At 48.9% G+C, this 6716-nt stretch overlaps 1 protein-coding gene and 1 non-coding gene across 2 annotated transcripts in view; one reads left to right on the top strand and one right to left on the bottom strand.

Annotated features, from left to right (window-relative positions):
• Nucleotides 1-3959, bottom strand: part of PPEF1 (protein phosphatase with EF-hand domain 1) — a 121226-nt gene extending 117267 nt beyond the window's left edge. Inside the window, exons 1-3 of the mRNA XM_029930089.1 lie at nt 3923-3959; nt 3686-3815; nt 3426-3488 (exon numbers count right to left, since the gene is read on the bottom strand). The gene's annotated coding sequence lies outside the window, so the exon portion shown is untranslated. The remainder of the gene's footprint in view (nt 1-3425; nt 3489-3685; nt 3816-3922) is intronic.
• A 1672-nt stretch (nt 3960-5631) lies between these two features.
• TRNAV-UAC lies at nt 5632-5704 on the top strand. The gene has a single exon. It is a non-coding gene; the product is annotated as a tRNA-Val (tRNA).
• The last annotated feature ends 1012 nt before the right edge of the window (nt 5705-6716 follow it).

The raw sequence follows: 6716 nt of genomic DNA, 5'->3' as shown, positions 1-6716 counted from the left end.
AGTCTAATTACATGAAATAGAAGTTGGGGTTCTGATTTTTTACTTTGCTTATCCATTTGGAGTGTCATTGTAACTGCTGTATTGTAAATGATGGAAAATAACTGCATATGTTAAAAAATAGTGTTATATTCTAAAAAAAAAATAAAATAAATAAAGTTACAAAAAAAAAGCAACCAAAAAAAATAGGGCAGTCAGGAAAGCCCTTGCTGAGAAGATATTTGGACAAATACCTGAGCGAGGTGAGAGAGCTAACAATGGGATGGCCTAGAGAAAGAGTAGTCAAGGCTGAGAGAACAGCAGGTTCAAAGGCCCCTAGGCACAAGAGGCCCAGTGTGTTGGAAGAACAGCAAATAGGCAAGTGTGGCTGGAGTACAGTAAAAGAAAAGGCAACGTAATAGGAGATATAATCAGAAAGGTAATGGATGGGAGGTCAGATCATGCAGGGCTCTGCAGGCCCCCACAAGGCCTTGGCTTTCACTCTAGTCATGGGTAGGAGCTATTGGAGGTTTTGAGCAGAGGAGTGACAAGATCCAACTTAGATTTAATTAATTAATTTATTTTAATGTTTATTTATTTTTGAGAGAGAGAGAGACAGAGACAGAGACAGAGTACTAGTGGGGGAGAGGCAGGGAGGGAGAGAGAGACACAGAATCTGAAGCAGGCTCCAGGCTCCGAGCTGTCAGCACAGAGCCTGACGTGGGGCTCAAATTCATAAACCATAAGATCATAACCTGAGCCGAAGTCAAACGCTCAACCAACTGAGCCACCCAGACGCCCCTACTTAGATCTTAAAAGGATCACTCTGGCTACTGAGTAGAGAATAGTCCGTAGGGAGGAAGGGGCGGAAGCTGGGAGGCCAGGAGATGAGGTTTTTATCAATGATCCAGGCAAAATGTGACGATGGCCTCGACTGGTGCGGTGGCAGAGGAGACACAGGAAGTGATTAATCAGATTCTACATAGATCTTGAAGGTGAAACCAATAGGATTGGCTAGTAAGATTAGCTCTAGGGAATGAGAAAAAGAAGAATCAAGTGTGATTCTACATTTCAGGGCTAAGTAAGTGGAAAGGTGAGGAAGACAGGAGCAGATTTAAAGATTAGCTACAGCTATGATAGGTCTGATATGCATATTAGACAGGCATCTGAATGGACACATTGCGTAGGTAGATTCAGAACTTGGGAGGAAAGTTTTGACTAGGGGTATAAATCTGAAAACCATCTAGGGTGCAGGTGGTATTTCAAGCCATTCAACTGAATGAGGTCAGCAAGGTGGTGAAAATGAATAGCGAAGTCCAAGTGCACAGGTGACTGAGAAGGGGCAACTAGTAAAGTAGGAAACCAAAATCAGGAGAGCACTGTACCCTCAAAGCCAGGAAGGGAAAGTGCTTCCAAAAGGAGAGGAATTGGAGAGAGTGGCCCCAGACACATGTCTCTAAGAGTTCTGCTGTAAAGGAGAGCAACAAAAGAGAAGGAACTAGAGGCAGAAATGGGATTAAGAGGTTTCTTGCAGCGATGAGCGAAGCTACAGCATGTTTGTATGTCCATCGGAACGAAACAAGGGAGAAGGTGGCTAATGATGTAGGAGAGAGGAGGCCAGAGCAGGTGGAGGGCTGGGCTTGGATGGGAACGCAAATCACAAGCTGGAACAGGACTTCTCAACCATAGCACTACTGACATTTCGGGGCTGGGTAACTTTTTGTTGTGAGTTGCCATTGTGAGCATTGCAGCCGATTTCACGGCATCCCTGGTCTCTCCCCACTAGATGCCAGGACTATCCCCAACCCCTGCACCCAAGTTATGACAACCCAAAGTGTCCACCAACATTGCCAAATGGCCCACAAGATTTCACTCCCACCAGGGGACACTTTGGATTGTTACAACTTGGGAGAAGGGTGCCATGGGCATCTAGTGGGGAGAGGCCAGAGATGCCACATAACATCCTACAGTGCACAGGACAACCCTCACTACAGAGTTACTCAGGCCCAAATGTCAACACAGCTATGGTTAAGAAGCCCTGATCCACAGGAAGAGGATGGTCTGGAATCCACGACAGCACAGAACCAGTAGGCGGGCAGAGGCGGTGGGTACTTGTGCGAGTTCTCTTCTGATTGCTTCCATTTCTTCACTGAAGAAAGAAGCACATTCATCAGCTATAAGTGAGGCTGGAGAAAGAGGTACAGGAAGTTTAGGGAGAGAAGATATGAAACTGTCCCTTAGGAGAGGTGGAGAATGAATGGACAAGGGAAGCAGACACGATTCTGTACCACCTTAAGGGTTCGCCTGAGGTAAGTAGTCAAGGTTTAGTGGGAAACCAGCTGGCCTGGATATGTGCTCTTCTTGGGGCCACATACAGGGGCAGAGTAGGAAGAGAGTTGGATTTAAAAGACTGTGGTCTTGCCAACAAGTACAAGCAACAAGAGGGCAAACGAGTGATCAAAATGACCAGAGAATTAGAGCTAGGGAAGAGGACAGAGGGATACAGAGGACCATGAAAAGGTAGGTGGGCAAAGGTCCACAAATATCAAATATCCATTCCCAGAGGCTAATTTCAAATGTTTTGAACTTTGAACACGAGCTGCAAAAGACGGACAATACGGTGAGCTCCGACATACTCAGGTAATGACTTATTTTCTCAGTAAATACCAAGTACGCTACTGAAAGACCAAGCATAACCATTTCCCAATGAAATCAGATAAACTGAGCTTCCTAAGTCAGTTCAGTGTTTGGGGCTGTGGCTCCTTTGGTTGAGTTGCTTTTCCTCAGTGAAGCCAGACCCTGGGGAAGCCACTCTACACGTCTGAGAGATCAGAAGACTCAAAGTCTGAAGTGACTTGTAGTCCTTATTTACTAGTTTGTTGAGGTGTTTGCCTTACAGTTGTTCAGATGCTTATGGGCATTCCTGGGGCGGGGGCTCACCCATCTGACTGAAGTGCTCGGCAGAACTGAGGCCATCTGAAGAGCTCTCCATGATGGGGACAGTTTCAAGGTGAAAGTTATCAACAGTTGTTTCCAGCAGGCTTTTGGTTCCTGCTTTCGAGGATTTCATTTCATTTATTTAAGTTTATTTATTTGTTTTGAGACAGAGAGACCGAACAGGGGAGGGGCAGAGAGAGAGGGAGAGACAATCCACACAGGCTGTGAGGAGCCCGACACGGGGCTTGAACTCAGGAACCATGAGATCATGACTTGAGCTGAAACCAAGAGTTGGATGCCTAACCAACTGAGCCACCCAGGTGCCCTGAGGATTTCATTTTAAAATTACACGAGAAAGAATAAAAGGTATCCATTTCCTCCCTGCATGCATATGAAATCCTACCAGAGACCAACAGCCCTCTTCCCGGAACAACACAGAGCCTTTATGGACAGGAGCCCCACAAATCACTTCGGTGTCATAAGACTGAGTATAAGCCAGCCCTGGTACTCACTGGCAGAACGGTCTCAAGCAAGGCCTTCAAACTCGGCTTCAAAGTCGGCTGTGACTTCTTCAGCTGAAAAGTAGAGACAGTAATACTTACCGTGGTGGCCTCACGGGAATCCTGTGGAGGTAGTTTTTGCAACCCACCTTGTGCTTCACTAACAAAATAGAGATTGTGACCTTAGGGGCAGCGGAGGAGTGGAACAAGTATCCCTCCTCATCAGAATGGAACAAAGGAACAAGAGTTTTCCACCAAAGGCAGAAACCTACGTGGCATGCATCGGAGGTGACCCAGCGTCTTTTCTCCATGATGTACGTGTGGGAACTTGGCCAAAGCTCGCATTCGGAGAACCCACCCTTCAGAACGAGGGCAGGCAGCTGGAGGGCAGCGAACCAGTCCCTAGAGAAAAACCAAAACACCACGGTGAGTGTGATTTCAGGCCCAGTTCGTGGTAGCCTTGATTGGAACCGACAGAGGTTTGGAAACAGGTGGGGTAGACTTCTTACCTGGGAATCATGGTTCACGGACTAGCAGGAAAATGGAGCATTCATGAATCCGTCCTCCTACCCCGCGTGGTCATCTGCATCAAGTGCTCAAACAGCCTCTCGAAAGGTATCAACAAAAAGGCATTCTGCACCAGGCCCCGCGAGGAGCTCATGGGGAGCTAACTAGGACACAGGAGCGCCAGCACCAGAGGACCCAAGCCCTAGCTGCACGCCGGCCTCTAGTCCTGTGACAAAACTCCCATGGCGGGTAACTGCCTCCTGCCTCCATTTTCCCACCGGGAAAGCAACAGACGCGGAGGGGAAGTGGGGGTGTCTTGTCCAACCCATGCATCTCACAAAGGAGGACACTGAGGCTTGCGAGGGGACCTGAGGGCACACTGCTAATGAGTAACCTAGGCAGGACCAGAATCCAGATTATGCCCTCCAGGTTAGTGTGCCTTCCACCCACCTGTTTCTTCCAGGGGTCTTCCCAGGAAGACGGGAATTGGCTGACGGGGTTGCTTTCATACAATCAGTACCATTTCTCCATCATTCTGCCAGTTCATCAGACATCAGGGAAAAAGAGACCAGCAGGCTGCAGCCACTTTCAACTCAGCACTTAAAGATACCCGCCAAATGGTTTTAAGTTTGAGGATGGTGAGCAATCCTAGGACGGTGATGAAGGTCCATCCAAGAGCACTGGGGAGGGCAAATGGCACTGACAATGAAAACCAAGACGAGGGACCATACATGAGCCCTTCCTAATGGAGGGATTGGTCACGGCACCTTCTCAGGCCCTCAGGCCTGGAAGCACAAAGACAGGTTCCTGGGCCACAACCCCTGCAGACACAGGGGCCTGCGCTGGGTTTAATGCTCTGCCATCACCGTTTGGGAATTAGTAATTCATGGACAGGGAACTTGACATGTTCATTTTGCACTGGGCCCCTCAAATCTTGCAGATGGTCCTGCTTCACCACCCTCAGCCTTAAAAGGGTGTCCCATCTACACCCCCACCCCCACCGCCGCAGCCCAGACAAAGAGAAACAAACAAAAGTCCTGCAACTTTCAGCCCCTGTGGGCGGGGGTGCGGGGCTCAGCAGAGGAGGAACGCTGTGACAGTGTCAGAGGAGCGTCAGGAGCCTACATCCTCCGGGAAGAGGCCCGCTAACCAGCCCTCTTCCAACCCTGGCAACCTAAATGCCAGTAGGACGATGACCCCCAGCCCACCCCCAAACCGCGTGCTGCCTAAATCTTTGGCTCCAGGTGATGCTCCCGTCCACCCAGCTCCGGACTCAAGGTCCCCAGTGCTGCCAAAAGAGACTCAGCGCGCCCAGGGGGAAATGGGGAAAGCACGCGACCTTCCCGAGCTGAGGGAAGCTGCCAGAGGCGGCCCGGCCCGCCGCCTGGTGCGCTTCCGCCCACTGGGCAGGTCCCGCCAACGTCGCAGCTGAGAGAAAGTTTGGGACGGGTGGTTAGCTGGGCAGCTCTCAAGAGAGTAATCCTGACCCCGGCCTCGCCCTGGTCACAGGGGCGACGAACCTGACGCGCAGGTTGCCCGAACGGCTCAAACGCCGCAACCGGGGCCCGGAACTTTGCCGCCAACACACTACCTTACAGGCGGGGTGGAGCCACGGCAGGGGTGGAGCTACGGCGGAGGGTTGGGGTTTCCGCGGCGTTGTTTCTGACGTAAGGCTATGAGTAAGCTAATGATGTCCCTTCCGTCGTGTGAGGGTTCCATAGTGTAGTGGTTATCACGTCTGCTTTACACGCAGAAGGTCCTGGGTTCGAGCCCCAGTGGAACCAGTGCAGGGAGTTACCCCTTTTTTCCTTCCCCTCTTCGACTTTTAATATTCTTTGAGGGCCCGGGTGAAAAAACGAAAAGCAAGACAAAATTATTTTCTTTTCCTTTGAAAATAATATTGATTTTGCTTTTCTTTTATTTTACTTTTCTATATGGGGACATTAAATTTTTTTTTCTTAAGTTTTGTATTTTTGGGGAACAAGGGGTCATGTTTTATCGCAGAAACATAATGACAGATACCCTCTCCTCCCTTCCCCGCTGCCCTCGCAAGACCTGGGAAACACCCGAGGTGGGGGCCTGGCCGTGTCGTAGTCCCGAGGACATCCCCGCCTTGCCGGGACAGAGGCAGCCTGGGAACATCCGGAGGCCCTGGGAAGCAAGACCACCCTTTTCCTGCAAAGCCAGGACAGACCTACCCCACAAAGCCTCCAACTGAAATATGGCACTGCAAAAGCGATTTAAGGGGCTGCAGTTGAGTTATTACAGGCTTATGATTATTATTATTAAAGGGTTAATGTTTCATTAAACTCTAAAATGCAGAGCAAGGGGAAAATAGTCCTTTCCTTTTTAATTCGGCAGTAGGGTTTGTGGAATAGACCTTTGTGTAATGACGAATCCATACACAGCATGGAATAAATGTCAGGCTTGTGGACATCCAATAAATGCTGAGTAAATGACAACGTTTCTCTAGCTCCTGTTTGTTCCTCTTAATAGTTCATGACAGTTTTGTTGGGGAGGAGGGGGCCATTGTTACCTTTTTCTATTGGCCTTTTTCATCACTGACACGAGGAATGAAGGGAAGATGTCTGGGGCCCTGGGAGCTGCGATGGAATCGTGGTAGCCAAAACCTAAAAAGGGGAGGGGAAACTCAGTTTTTTTCTCTGCATTTTTCCATATTGTTTTGCTCATACTATGTGTAAATTTGCATCCTTTTCTAAGTCGAGAGTATAACTCATGATTGTCCCTGCAATCACAATCGCTCCATTAACTTAAATTTTTTTCTTATCATTTTAA

The sequence above is a fragment of the Suricata suricatta genome, chromosome X, assembly GCF_006229205.1.
Source record: "Suricata suricatta isolate VVHF042 chromosome X, meerkat_22Aug2017_6uvM2_HiC, whole genome shotgun sequence".
NCBI classification, from domain to species: Eukaryota; Metazoa; Chordata; class Mammalia; order Carnivora; family Herpestidae; genus Suricata; species Suricata suricatta.
The sequence above is the reverse complement of the archived record's forward strand: the minus strand, read 5'-3'. Positions and strand labels throughout refer to the sequence as shown.